This window comes from Neofelis nebulosa, chromosome 1 (assembly GCF_028018385.1).
Source record: "Neofelis nebulosa isolate mNeoNeb1 chromosome 1, mNeoNeb1.pri, whole genome shotgun sequence".
Classification (NCBI taxonomy): Eukaryota; Metazoa; Chordata; class Mammalia; order Carnivora; family Felidae; genus Neofelis; species Neofelis nebulosa.
The window spans coordinates 82,046,635-82,062,721 of NC_080782.1; the positions used below are offsets into that span (position 1 = coordinate 82,046,635).

General features: G+C 35.0%; 1 long non-coding RNA gene across 3 annotated transcripts in view; it reads right to left on the bottom strand.

The window, feature by feature from the left end:
- LOC131510064 (uncharacterized) overlaps positions 1–16,087 on the bottom strand; it is a 191,329-nt gene that overhangs the window by 17,755 nt on the left and 157,487 nt on the right. For all 3 annotated transcript variants that reach the window (XR_009260888.1, XR_009260887.1, XR_009260886.1), the window contains exons 7-11: positions 15,506–15,678; positions 7,286–7,421; positions 3,934–4,114; positions 3,219–3,337; positions 1,613–1,751 (exon numbers count right to left, since the gene is read on the bottom strand). This is a non-coding gene — a long non-coding RNA (uncharacterized LOC131510064). The remainder of the gene's footprint in view (positions 1–1,612; positions 1,752–3,218; positions 3,338–3,933; positions 4,115–7,285; positions 7,422–15,505; positions 15,679–16,087) is intronic.

A 16,087-nucleotide genomic window follows, 5' to 3' on the forward strand; every position in this document is an offset into this window, starting at 1 on the left:
AACAGTTATTCAAGTTGTCAAAAGTTGAATGTACAACCCCCCCCAAAAAAATCAGCATGTAAAGTGGCCTGATGCCCACATCAAATACTCCCCTACGCAGCCTCCTAACATGACTACACATAGTCCCTTGGCCCTGTCTCAATGTGGCCAAAACCACATGCACCTGGGTCATGGGGCTGTAAGAGACAAAACTCATCTATTATAAGCCACTATCTCTATTAATAACTCGAATTCATCTTCACAAACTGTAGGGCTTCTCAGGAGGGCACAGAATAAATCAACAATACCAAAATCAGCAAGACTATACATAGCTATGGCGATATAAGCTTAACAAGATCAAATATTTTTAAGAGCATTTGATTAGGCTTTCTGGGGTGTGGGGTGGGTGGCTGCCATTGCTTCTTCAGGTAGATCAGCTAACTCTACCTACCTGGGAATGGGTAAAGAGCAGTACTCTTCCTATTCTGCATTAATCAAATCATGTTTTCTGGAGGAAAAGATGAACTTTATACTGGTAGTCACATAGAGACACTATTGTGATGCATCTATGTCATGTGAATGGAGAATGGGTCTAATTGAAGAATTCCAACCATTTCTATGCAGCAAGGGAGGTTCAGTTGCTAGATCTCCAAACTTTTCAAGAGAAGTCAGAAATTAAAACTTTTGTTATAAATTTTCCTGACTTATTTTAACATCAAGAGACCAAACAAAATAGCTCTATACTTAGTTTGGCCAATGACCACTGGTTCAGATGTCTTATATACACAGGGATTTTTATTTACTTTATTTTTTAATGTACTCACTATATACTTATTTGACCAATCCTTATTTATTTATGACGATCCCAACATTAGTTTGATTCTACACAATTTTCTTGAGTCAACTGGCTATAGTTCCACTATGTGCTAACTAAGGAAAATCCGCCTATGAACAAGATAACATTTCTGACATCAAAAAGACACAGCGGAGAAAAGTCAGGAAGTAAGGTGTGTTGTAATAAAGGAGTGTATTCAGGATAAATGGGATGAATTTAGGGAGTTAATGATGGCAGATGAAGTGAAAAAGACCAGGTAGCAAAGGCCTTATGTGCCATGGAGACGTGGACACCAGCAGCTACCATTTACTGAACACATAAAATGCACCAAACCCTGTGCTTGTATTGTGCTTATACTACCTAGGTTAACTCTCATACCAACCTCGATGAGGAAGGAACTATTATTATCTCCATTTCATAGACGAGGAAACCGAAACTTAGAAAGCTCAAGTAAACTGCCCAAGAACATGGCTGTATATGGCAGAGTCAGAATCTGGGCTCACAACCTGTATCTAATTCCAAAACCTATGTTTTCAACCACTATGATATTGCTAAGGAATTTGGATTTCAGCCTACAAGTAATGGAAAACAAGTGAAGAATCTTAGGCCCACATTATCCTATTCCGTTCTAACATTCCATGAGCTAAACAATGGAAAATATGATTACTGTTTTATATCTGGAGAAATCAAAAAAGGATAAGCAACTCAAAGCAAGGGAAACAACGGTCTCCCACCACACAGATAGCTCAATTTCTAGCCCACGACTAATTCTGGTTTTATATGGTTGGCAAATATTACCTTTTAAACACTTGGTATGCTTTCAGCAATCATACTTCTTCAAATTCAGAAATTCCAAGAGCACATTCCCAGTTAAATCCTCTTGTCAGCAGAACCTTAGCTATTTCTAGCCAAGTTCTTCCTACTTTGTGATGTAAATCTGAGAAATACAAAATAATTACTGGGACAAAGGACAGCAGTCATCAACCTCTGATCTCTGACAACTGTGTGTGTAGGACATACAAATCCCATCTGAGTGTCATAATGAAATAATAGTATACTAAGAATTTACATACTAGTAATTTAATAACATTCCTTGGGTTGACTTATAATTGCTGTGAAGCATTTAAGCACTCAACCTTCCAAGTTATGGCCATAATATTTTATTCATGTATGTGAAAGTTTGTCTCCATCAAGTTTCCCTGCAACAAAATTTAACAACACTTTTATTATACAGGTCAAGGCTAATAGTTAAAAAGAGATTACTTATTTTTTTTTTTTTTTAACATTTTTTTATTTATTTTTGGGACAGAGAGAGACAGAGCATGAACGGGGGAGGGGCAGAGAGAGAGGGAGACACAGAATCGGAAACAGGCTCCAGGCTCCGAGCCATCAGCCCAGAGCCTGACGCGGGGCTCGACCTCACGGACCGCGAGATCGTGACCTGGCTGAAGTCGGACGCTTAACCGACTGCGCCACCCAGGCGCCCCAGAGATTACTTATTTATAACAGTGCTATAACATGGTTGGGTCAAAGCTATGACCAAGATATTTCTTTGCTCACAGAATAAAAAAGTTGCATAAATGGAAATATATTCTGGTCACTTTTGTTCCCCAAATATGTCACACAGCTAGAGAGTGTAATTCTAATGCTTTCCAGGATGAAAAAATACAGTAACTTTCTCCATAAAAGATAAATAACGACCACTTGTTCAGCACTTATAAATATGTCACAAAGATCCTTTGAGAAAGGAATACTACACCAACTTTTTCAGAGAAGCAAATTGAGGCTCAGAGAGGTAAAAGAACTTTTCGAAGATCAAAAAACTAGGAAGAAGTAATCCCTAGAAATTGAACCCAGAAAAATCCTAAGTCTGTATGTTTGACTGCTTGGAAGTCTTACACATTGGAGAGAAAAATAAACGAAGAATGGAAGAAGTGATTGATACAAAGCAGCTCAAGGTTTATCTAGATTATATATAATCCTAGATTTCCTAGATTATATAATCTAGGAAAATGTTGGGAGGGGCGCCTGGGTGGCTCAGTCAGTTAAGTGTCCAACTCTTGATTTCAGTGTAGGTCATGATTTTACAGTCATGAGATCAAGCCCCATGTCAGGCTCTGTGCTGGGTGTGAAGCCTGCTTAAGATTCTCTCTCCTTCTCCCTCTGCCCCTCCCCACTCTCACATGCTCGGTCTCTCTCTCTGTCTCCCCCCCACCTCTCTCTCAAAAAAAGTATTGGAAGACAAGTGTAAGATGTTTATGAAAAGAGAACAAAATATAAAGATAAATTATAGAATGGGGAGATCTGCAAAATCTGTAACAAGCAGAAAACTAGAGATAGAAGGGAAATTCCTCAAACTGATAAATAACCTCTACGAAGTAACTACAGCTAACATCATACTTACTGAAAAGATAATGGATTTTTTGTCCCTTAAATCCAGAATAAGATGAGAATGCGCCCTCAAAATCGTCCAGGTCATCAAAAACTAGGAAAGTCTGAGAAACTTTCATAGCACAGAGAAGCCTAAAGAGACATGACAATTAAATGTAATATGGTATCCTGGGTGGTATACTGTAATAGAAATAGGACATTAGAAAAAACAACTAAGAATATCTGACTAAAGTATGGGCTTTAGTTAATAACAATGTATCAATGTTGGTTCATTAATTGTAACAGATACACCATACTAATGCAAGATGTTAATAACAAGGGAAATGGGGCAGGGAGGATGAGGGTCATATGGGAACTTTCCATACTATCTTCATAATTATTCTGTAAATCTAAAACTGTTCTAAAATTAAAAGTTTATTTAAAAAATACAAATATAAAATTGCTAGTTCTAAAAGATAAAGAACTATAAACTGAAAAGAAGAAAACAACTCAAAATAAGAATAAGCAAAGGCTATGAGCAGGAGAAAAATCCAAATGGCTATAAAATTTAAACAACCAACCAAAAAAACAAAAACAAAAATAAAAACAAAAACAAAAACAGAAAACAAAAAAAGCCCAACCTCATTGACCCCATCAGTGGGCAAAAGGTATAGAAATTAAAACATGATACTCTTTTTTAAACATCAGTTTAGCCTACATTTAAAAACGTAAAAACATCCTTGGGGTACCTGGGTGGCTCAGTCAGTTAAGCATCTGACTTTGACTCAGGTCATGATCTCACGGTTCATGGCTTTGAGCCCTGCGTCCAGCTCTGTGCTGATAGCGCCGAGCCTGGAGCCTGCTTTGGATTCTGTGTCTCCCTCTCTCTCTGCCTTCCCTTCCTCAGCCTCTGTCTTTCTCTGTCTCTCTCTGAAAAATAAATAAATATTAAAAAAAATTTTTTTAAGTAAAAATATCCAGTGTTTAGAAGGATGTAGGAAAATGGACATATTGCTGATGGAAGCATGATTGCTAGAACCTTTCACAAAGTAACGTGGTGATATCCATTGCAAATAAGAAATGCATATACATCTTGACCCAGCAATTATCTTTCGGGAATCTATCCTACAGCATTAAAAGCACCAGAATGAATGGATATATTCAAAAGAGGTCTAACTGTAAAATTGCAATAATGTAAAACAGTATTTTTAGTGGTTAAAAAAATTAAAAGCAAATTTAATGTCCATGATAAGGATAATGATTAAATAAACTATAATATATCCATACTATTATGCAGCTACTAAAGAATATGACATATACCTATTAACCAGAGAGATGCTATGATGTAATTTTAAGTGGCAAAAGAAAATTACAGAATAATATACCTAGTAGGAAAGCAAAACCCTCTACATGTGTCTCTATGTTTAAATATTTTTGGAAGACAACACACCTGGCTGAGTTACCACAGGACAGTGAAGTTCTGCTTTAGACTTATTCTCTTATTACTCCTCATACATACAGATAGTAAAATTAAAATAAAATAAAACTTCAAACATAATTGTCCTATGTTGACTTAGCTGCACTATATTAAAAAAAAAATTAATGTCAGAGCTTCAGAAAGGATTGACATGATCACTTTCTAGAAGCAACAGTGTAACACAGTAAAATGAGAAGATATTCTCCATGGGACCACAGTAACCTATTTTCTGCATCAAGAGAAAAAGCACCAAGTTATTTATTTTTATCAGTGACCTACATAAGCGGATTGAACCCAGTAAGTCTGCATTTGCCTCCATATGTGTGCAATTGTTAATTTTCTAGAAGTTGGGCAAAGGATGCAAATTGTGACAAATTCAGAGAAACAGCATTTTTGAAAATAAAACAAAGTCCAGTATATATGAGTATCAAAACATACACAGGAGAACCAAAAACAATAATTTCAATCAATAACCATGACATCAATAACCATGGGTAGCATCTGAAACCAGAAGTCCAGTCAGCAAGAGTTGGAAGATATAATAAATATATATAAATCCAACTGGGTAACTCTAGAAAGAAAAAGCCAGAAAAGAGAAAAGCTAGCAGAACATTTATAAACAGCTCTGTTAAAGCTTCATTCAGCAACACAGATGAAAGATGGTATCTGAAGCTATTCAACCTAACCATTAAACATTTGGCTATATTTAAAATCATATACTGTTTGACACAAAGCAATGCCAATGCATGTTTTGAAGGAAAGGGGAGAAAAGAAGAGAAGGACAGAACAAGGCAATTAGAAGAAAAGTAAATGATGAAAATGTTCAATAGAGAAACAGTTACTCTTAAATTTGAAAAACTGTAAAAAGGAAGAATTTCTAGAGTTTTTGTGGATTGAAAGAACAAACAAATAAAACTACAGTTTTCTTGCCAACCTGGTTATCCCTAATCTTGCAAATCCCCCTCAGAGTAAAACTCCAAACAGTGAGTTTTTATGAGAAAGCTTGAAGCACACCCACTGGACTCCATAGTAATTTTTCTAGACAAGTGGATGAAAGATAAGATACTACAAGAAGCAAGGCACAGAGGACTACATACCAAATAAGTATATCAGTGTATTTCAGATTAGAGCTTCGGAAACATTAAGACAACAAGCAAGAGTCAGGCCCCAGACACAGAAAAATTATAATGATTTCTCTTGTAACCAGGCCTGTCACATAAGGGGTATATATTAACTCCAAAGCATCTCACAAAGGAACATAAAACGTCTTGAAAGCCTTACTTACACCCAAGGCATTGGTTTCGGCAAAAAGAAGAAAGAGTAGAAAAGAACAACCTGTGACCCAAACAAAAGAAAAACTAATATTTGTAGATTTGCAAATGTATACTCTGATTAAAAAGCCACTTTTTTTCTTGTCAGAGATGTCTCAGAACTCTCCTGAAAAAAATAGAGTTTTTCCCCCAGAAACTTGAAGTTTCTCACAGCAAGATAATTTTGAGAGAAAAGGGTGTGAAGAAGATGCAGAGGGGGCACCTGGGAGGCTCAGTTGGTTAAGCAACAGTTTTTGTGTGTATTTGAAGTTAAATTATTAGTTTAAAATAGACTGTTATAAATATAAGATGTTTTATGTATAAATATAAGATGTTTATGATATAAGATGTTTTGTGTAAAGTTTATGGTGACCATGAAGCAAAAACCAGTAGTAGATACACAAAAGATAAAAGAGAAAGGAATCAAAGCATAGCACTATAGAAAAGGAGGAGGAGAAGAAGAAGAAGAGGGGGAGAAGGGGGAGGAGGAAGAAAAGAAAGAAAATCACAGAAGAAAACAAGAGATAAAAAATGGGATGCCTGGGGTTCAGTTGGTTAAGTATCCAACCCTTGATTTCAGCTCAGGTTATGATTACACAGTATGTGGAATTGAGTCCTGCATTGGGCTCTGCACTAACAGCGTGGTACCTACTTGGGATTCTCTCTCTCTGTCTCTGTCTCTCTCTCAAAATAAATAAACATTAGAAAAAGGGAGAGAGATTTAAAAAAAAAAATGAACAATGAATTACAAAGCAACCAGAAAATTATTAGCAAAATGGCAATAGTAAGTCCATTCTTATCAATAATGACTTCAAATGTAAATGAACTAAATTCTTTAACCAAAAGACACAAAGTGGCTAACCAGATAAAAAACAAGTCCCAACTATATGCTGTATACAAGAGAATCACTTCAATTTTAAGAACAAACAGACTAAAAGTGAAGGTATAGAAAAAGACATTCCATGCAAATGGAAACCAGAAGAATTCAGGGATAGCTATATTGATACCAAACAAAATAGATTCACTGTAACAAGAGACAAAGAAGGTCATTATATAATAATAAAGGAGTCAATTCACTAAGAGGATGTATTTGTATATATTTATGCATGCAAAAATAGGAGCAGCTAAATACATAAGGCAAATATTACAAGATCTGAAGAGAGAAACAACAATGCAATAACAGCAGGAGACTTTAATACCCCACATTCAACATTGGATAGATAATCCAGGTGGAAAGTCAATAAGGAAACATTAAACTTAAATTATATGTTAGGCTCTGGGCACCTGGGTGGCCCAGTCGGTTAAGCATCTGACCTCGTCTCAGGTCATGATCTTGCGGTCCATGAGTTCAAGCCCCATGTTGGGCTCTGTGCTGACAGCTCAGAACCTGGAGCCTGCTTCAGATTCTGTGTCTCCCTCTCTCTGTCCCTCCTCTGTTCATGCTCTGTATCTGTCTCAAAAATAAACATTAAAAAATTTTTTTAAAAAATTATATGTTAGGCTTGATAACCTAACAGACATATACAGAATATTCCATTCAATTCCATTCAATTCTAATACACATCCTTCTCAAGTGCAAATGGGACATTCTCCAGGATAGATAATATTTTAGTCCACAAAACAAGTTTCAATAAATTTAAGACTGAAGTCATATCAAGCATCTTTTCCAACCACAAAGGTGTGAAACTACCAATCAATTATGAAAAAAAAAAAAACTGGAAAATTCACAAATATGTGGAGATTAAACAACATGCTCCTGATAACCAATGAGTCAAAGAAAAAAATCAAAATAGAGATAAAAAAAATATTTGAAACAAATGAAATGGAAATACAACACACCAAAATTTATGGAAAGAATAAAAAGTTTTTAAATGATAAACAAACCAGACAAACGTTTAGCTAGACTAAGCAAGAAAAGAGGACTCAAATAAAATTATAGATGAAAGTGAAAACATTACAACCAAGATCACAGAAATACAAAGAATAATAAGATACTGCTATAAACAATTATACACCAATGAATTGAACAACCTAGGAGAAATGGATATATTCTGAAAATGATGCAACCTACCAATACTGAATCATGAAGAAAGAGAACATATGAATAGACAAATTACTATTGAATCAGTAATCAAACAACTCCCAAGAAAGAAAAATCCAGTACCAATGTCTTCACTGGTGAATTCTACGAAACATTTTAAAAACGAACAAATACCAATATTTGAGGAAAAAACTTACGAACTCATTATATGAGGACAACATTACCCTGATAACAAAGCCATACACAGAATGTATGAGGAAAACAAAACAAAAACAAACAAACAAACAAACAAATACAGGCCAATATCCCTAATGAATATAGATGTAAAAATACTCAGCAAAAATAAACCTGGAGGGTATTATGGTAAGTGAAATAAGTAAAAGAGAAACACCATATGATATCATTTATATGTGGAATCTAAAAAACAAAACAAACGAACAGAGAAACAAACAGAGACAGAATCATAAATACAGAGAACAAATTAGTGGTTGCCAGAGGGGAGAGGACTAAGGGATGGGCAAAATAGATAAAGGGGATTAAAAGGTACAAACTTCCAGTTATGAAATAAATAAGCCATGGAGATACAAAGTACCATGTAGGGAATACAGTGTATAATATTTTAATAACATTGTACGGTGATAGATGTAACTACACTTACTATGGTGAGTATAGTATAACATACAGAATTGTCAAATTACTATGTTGTATACTGAAACTAATGTAACACATGTCAATTATACTTAAATTTAAAAAAAGAGTGAGACAAGATGAGGATAAAAAGGCAGATAAAAAAAAGTTTTCAGCAAAATATTAGGAAAAAAACTTCAACAGTACATTAAAAAGATCATACACCATGATCAAGTGGTATTCGTTCCCAGGATGCAAGGATGGTTCAACATCTGCAAATCAATTATATGACGCAGTGCATTAACAACATGAAGGATAAAAATCATATGATCATCTCAGTAGATGAAGAAAAAGCATTTGACATCATCAACATCCATTTATGATTAAAATAAATGACTCTCAACAAAATGCGTATAAAGGGAACATACTTCAACACAATAAAGGTTATATATGACAAGCCCAGGACTAATATGATACCCACTTATAAAAAGATAAAAGTTTTTCTTCTAAGACCAAGAACAAAACAGGGATTGTCATTTTTATTCAACACAGTACTGGAAGTCCCGAGCAGAGGACTTGGGCAAGACAAAGAAATAATAGGCATACAAGAGGAAAGAAAGCATTAAAGCTGTTTCTATCTGTAGATGGTATTATATATAGAAAATCCTGAAGATTCCACCAAAAAACTGTTAGAACTAATCAGCGAATTCAGTAACATTGCAGGACACAAAAGCAATATACAAAAAACAATTGTGTTTTTATACACCAACAATGGACTACCAGAAGGAGAAATTAAACATTCCAATTTACAACTGCATCAAGAAGAATAAAATACATAGAAATAAATTTAACTGTGAAGAGAAAGACCTGTATACTGAAAACCATAAGACACTGATGAAAGAAATTAAAGAAGACACAAATAAGTGGAAAGATAGTCCATGCTCATGGATTAGAAGAATTAATATTGTTAAATTGTCCCTACTACCCAAAGCAATCTACAAAATCAATGCAATCCTTATCAAAATTTCAATGACATTTTTCACAGAAATGGAAAAAACAATCCTAAAATTAGTATGGAACCATAAAATATACCAAATAGCCAAAGAAATCTTAAGAAAGAAAAACAAAGCTTGAGGTATTAAACTTCCAGATTTTGAACTATATTACAAAGCTATAGTAATCAAAACAGTGTGGTATTGGCATACAAACAGACACATAGATCAATAGAGCAAAATAGAGAACCCAGATACAGACCAGGCATATATAATCAATTAATTTGTAACAAAGGAACCAAGAATATACAATGGAAAATGGACAGTCGTTTCAAAAAATGGTGTTGGGAAAACTGGTAGCCATATATAAAAGAATGAAACTGGACCTCTATCTTATACCATACACAAAAATCTACTGAAAGTAGATTAAAGACTTGAACATAAGACCTAAAATCATAAAGCACCCAAAAGAAAACACAGAGGTTAAGCTCCTTGACATCCGTCTTGGCAATGACGTTTTGGATTTGACACCATAAGCAAAGGAACAAAACCACAAATAAATAAGCAGGACTACATTTAACTAAAAAGTTTCTGCACAACAAAAGAAACCATCAACAAAGTGAAAAGGCTACCTATGGAATGAGAGAAAGTATTTGCAAACCACATATCTGATAATGGATTAATATCCGAAATACAACAGGAACTTATAGCAACACAACATACAACCCAATTAAAAAATGGACAAAGAATATGAATAAATACTTTCCTAAAAATAAAAAGAATACAAAATACAGATGGCCAAAAGGTACATGAAAAGTTATTCAACATCACTAATAATCAGGCAAATGCAAGTCAAACTGCAATGACATATCAGCTCACACCTGTTAGAATGGCTATCATAAAAAAGACAAGAAATAACAAATGCTAGTGAGGATGTGGAGAGAAGGGGAACTATGTACATTGTTGGTGGGAGGAATGTAAATTGGTATAGACACTATGGAAAACCGTATAGGGGTTCCTCAAGAAATAAAAACAGAACTACCACACAATCCAGAAACCCCACTTCTGAGTATATAACCAAGAGTAATGAAACCATTATCTGAAAGAGATAATCGGTACTGCCATGTTCATCTCTGTATTATTTACAATAGCTAAACCATGGAAACAGCCTATATTTCCAGCCATGGGTGAATGGATAAAGAAATTGTAGTATATACATACAATGGAATATTACACAGTCTTTAAAAAGAAGGAAATCCTGCCACATGTGAAAACTTAGATGGATCTTGAGGCCATTGTGTGAGGTGCAATAAGCCAGAGAGAGAAGGATAAACATCGCATGGTATCACTTACAACGAAACCTAAAAAAAAAAAAAAAAAAAAAAAAAAGTCAAAAGTCAAACTCATAGGAACAGAGAATAGAAAAGCACTTGCCAGGGTCTGGGGGCTGGAGGAAATAAGGGAATGTTGGTAGAAAAGTAATACAAACTTTCAGTTATAAGATAAATAAAATCTTAGTATCTAATATGTAACTCAATGACTGTGTTGATAACATTGTATTGTATAATTGGATGTGGTAAGAGTAGAACTTCACACACACACAAAAAGGCCAATATATAAGGCAATGGATCTGTTGATTAAACTTAATAGAGGGAGTCCTTTCACAGTTTATACATATAAAATCATCATGATATGCACTTTATCTTACTATTTCATTTTTCAATTATACCTCAATAAAAAAAAATAGAAAAAACTATTAGAATTGCAGATCCACAAGAAAATGCATTTCACCATCTAGAGTTCTACTAACTTCTCTCTGATTAAAACTGATTTCAGGAAGGACGATACAGTTTTATTTTTCCTTCTCAGGACTCTCTAAGTTATATGTCATATTTTTGAAAAGTCACTTAACTTTGGAGGTGAAGAATGATTAACTGGCACAGACTTCAAGGACAAATACATCAACAGCCCATTTCAGCCCAATCTGCGTGCCTACTAGGATTCAGCCATGGCTGGACCCTTATGGCAATAAGAAGAATTGCTCCCCACCCTATCAGAGGTCTATTTACATGACTCAATTTTTAGGAAGTTCGTTTGGTGTGGAAAGCAGAAAAGATCTATATGAAAGTCAAAATATGGGATATGCCCATGGATTTCTCTGAGCCATAGGAAGAGACAAGTGGGAAGCCAGTGGTTTTCAAAGGCACAAAGGACATCCAAATAAAGAATCTTTTTCACTCAAGCAATATGTATGGGGTGCTTATTATAAAATGGCAATGGGAATACAACTGTGAAAAAGCCACAGGCTCCCATCTCTGATCAGAAGAGAAATAGCATGTAAGTAAGTTATAAATCTTAACAAGTGCTACAAAAAATAAATAAATAAATAAAGCAATGTGGTAAACAGGGACAATTTTCAATAGAATAGAAAGGGAAGACCTCCCCAAGGAGGGATATTTGGACCTACATGGAAGGATGAGAAGATGGGGATGGAATGAGAAGGAGAAAGACATGTCCAGGAGCAGCAAGAACAAAAACCCTAAGGCGGGAGAAATCTTGGCACCTCTCAGGTATAGGCAGGCAGGGTGGTAGAAGCCTACTGAGAGCAAGTGGTACTGGGTGAGGGGCCAGCTACTCTCCACCACTGCAGGAGTTTGCATTCCATCCTCAGATTTATGGGAACTCACTAGAGGATTTTTAAACAGAGACTTGATTTTATTTACTGTTTTCATAGATCACTCTGCTATGGAAGGAGCATGGCAAGAGTGGTGAAAGGGTGGTTAGAATGGAGATTACAATTCTTGCAGTTATCCAGGAAGGAAATGATGGTGTTCTAGGATCAGGAATAGTAGTGATATAGAAGACAAGTAAATGACTTCAAAGCTTATTTTGGAAACAAATACAGAATTCCTTTTGGGTTGGTTATTGAAGGTAAGAGGAAAAACATAGTCAAGAATGAGTCCTAGGCTTTGGTATACGTGTTGGGATGTATGGTAGGATTTCAATGGGGACTGAGGGAGAAGTTGGTACAACATTGGGAGCATATAACTTGAGATGCTGACTAATGTTACCCAGACATCAGCTGGAGGTTCTCTAATTTCTGAGATTTAGGTAGTACACCTTTGAACCCTCAGTTCTATAGTATGAGGAGAACTAGAACTCCTCAAGATTTCTTTTTTTTTTTCCACAAGGGTTTAGAATTTCACCATTATCCTGTGTATCTGCCTCCTGTGTCCTCATCTTCTACCTCCATTCACCCCTGTCAACACTTCAACCTCTTTTTTTTTTCTTTCATTTTTTTAAAATATGTGTGTGTTTCCTTGTTTGGTACATTTATTCATAACACAACTAATGGCATTGTATATAACGTTACAGGGTTGGCATACTGATTTCAACTAAGCATAGTTAATTGTAAGGGATGCCATATAATACCACATTCTTGGGGGGAAAAAGGTAATTAGGACAATAATATTACACTTACTACTTTTTAGAAACAGCTGTGTAACATTTGGGATTATATATAAGTCTTTATGCTTGTCAAAGCCATGGTACATTTTCTAAATGACTTCAGGTTTTCACTGGAGTCCCTGTCACTGAAGTCACATTGTTCTTAGAACACTTAATGTAGAAAAACATCTCTGATGTCATTCTAAACCCAATTATTTTCAAATGGTACTAGAAATGGTACCAAGTTCTTTATTTCATGCATTCCTGTGCCAGTGACGATCACTCTTATATCAAGGTCTTCAAATTACTGTGAACAATTTCTTCCCAATAAATGCAGTGACTCATGATAGCTCCTAACAGGAAGCATGTCCTGTTATAATTTCTGCTTCAATTCATCTGCTGCAGAATCAGCCAAAGGCCGGAGAAGCAGGACATCCCAGCTTCTTGAAAGAGATCTATGGCAAACAATATGTGCTCCTGTTGATAGTTGCCTCTCTCACCCATAAGTTCACAAAACAAATCCACTCATATCCACTCCATTCAGCATCTTCTGGATCTTTACTCATGTCAATGAAGATCTGAGGTGTCAGTGAGATCATAGCCAGACTCATAACTTATTTAAAATTTCCACAGATTTCAAGTGAAAGTATATAAAACTATCTTAGGGAGTATTAAAAATCATTAGATTACATTTTACTTTTACTAAAAAATATTTATTGTACACTTATAATAGGCCAGGAACTCTAGGTGCTAAGGAAAAATAACAGTACAAATGGACACATATGCTACTATCAAGCAGCTAAAGGGTCTGAGGGTCTTTGAGCTTTTGTTTTGTTTTGTTTTTGTTTTTTTACATTTTTTAAATTGAGGTATAAGTGACATGTAATATTATGTTATTTTCAGGTATACAACATATACCTGTATATTTGTATACACAGTGAAATGATCACCACAAAATAAGTCTAGTTACCATCTGTATTATACTGTACTATACAAAATTACAAAAAAGTGAAGTTTTTTTCCCTGTGATGAGAAACAAGATTTTAAGATTTACTCTCTTGGTAATTTCAAATATGCACTACAATACTATTGATATAGACACTATGCTGTATGTTACACATCCATGACTTGTTCACTTTATAGCTGGATATCTGTATCTCTTGACCCCCTTTACACATTTCACTCTCCTTCCAAGTCCCCTTCCCCCCTGCACCCACCATTCTGTTCTCTGTATCTATGAGTTTAATTTTATTTGTTCTGTTTTGTTTCCCAATGTTTTTATTTGGGTATAATTGACACAAAATGATACCTTCGTTTTAAGTGTATAACATAGTGATAGGACAAATTTATACACCACGCTATACTCACTACAAGTACAGCTGCTTTCTGTCACTATGCAACACTATTAAAATATCGTTAACAATATTCCTTATGCTGTGTCTTCTATTCCCATGACTTATTCATCTATAACTGGAAGCTTGTGTCTCCCACTCCCCTTTACCCATTTTGCCCAGTTCACCCTCCCCTCTGGCAGCCCTTAGTTTGTTCTCTGTATTTTTAGTTCTCATTCTGCTTTTTGTTTGTTTATTCTCTCTCTCTCTCTCTCTCTTTTTTTTTTTTTTTTTTAGATTACCCATGTAAGTGAAATCATATGGTATTTGTCTTTTTCAGCCTGACTTACTTCACCTAGGATAATATCCTCTAGGTCCATCCATGTTGTCACAAATGGCACAATATAGTCCTTTTTTTATGGCTAAGTAATATTAATCAAGTAAGATGCCAAGATTTTGAGGATTTTTGAGCTTGATATAATACGGAAGCAATTTTTCAACTGGGAACACTCAAGACATTACAGGTTAATACCAAAAAATATATATGCCATTGACAGTGGCACTTGAGATTTTGGCATACTCTTCACTTTCTGAGTGAAACTAAACTACCATGTCTCAAACAAATGGACTGTCTTTTCATTCATCCTAAACACTTTCTGATCAGGATTGCTCCATAACCCTGAATCTCATGGATTCTCAATAGTAAGTGTTAATTAAATAGAAAGAGTAGTGGCTAGATGGGTAGCAAGAGTGCTATGAATATCTTAAATTTATTTGGAACTCTATGAAGTTATATTGTTTTGCAGAGATTCTTTAATAATGTGCCTATAAGCTGCAGCATCCAAACTTCTCTGCCATAGAACTTTGTGGAAGTTGTACTTAGTTAGAAGGAATATGCTAGTATAATACCAACCAGTTCAAGGGAACTTTTCATTTCCCAAAGTATTTACCCTATAGGAATTAAGAGTTTATCATATACGTGAGTTGAATCTAGTAAGTGAAGTTTTATGATTAAGCAAAATTTTTATTTTTATTACTGTGGAGTCAGTGGAATGATATTTAACTTAAAAACAAACAAACAAACATATGGGGGTACCTCAGTGGCTCAGTCGGTTGAGTGTCTGACTCTTGATTCCAGCTCAGGTCATGATCCCAGAGTGGTGAAACCAAGCCCTGCATAGGGCTCCATGTTAGAGATGGAGCCTGCTTGGGATTCTCTCTCTCTATCCCTCTTCCCATCTTCCCTGCTCACATGCTCAATTTCTCTTTCTATAAATTAAAATTAAAATTAAAATATTAAAAAGAAAACATTTTAAGCCTACTCTACATTTTACCAATAAGATAGATTCCACTGAAGCACCAACAGATTGCTCTAAATATAGTTCCACATTGCCATCAACTTCTTTTTTTTTTTTTGAGAGAGAAGAACCTCATTTTAAGTCTCTGTGTCTTTAAAACAAAATGCAAGGTGGTGAACTACAATGACAATTTAGATCATATGTTGAAACTGCACTAAATCCCTAAAATCCAAAAGAATATTGTGCTGCTTTCAATAGTGGCTGCACCAAAGTACATTTCCATATATCCACTATATTACAAAGGTATAATAATTGACAGACTATTTTGATTACTTAGTTTTATAATATAGTCATTGAATAGTATGACCATCTTAACAATA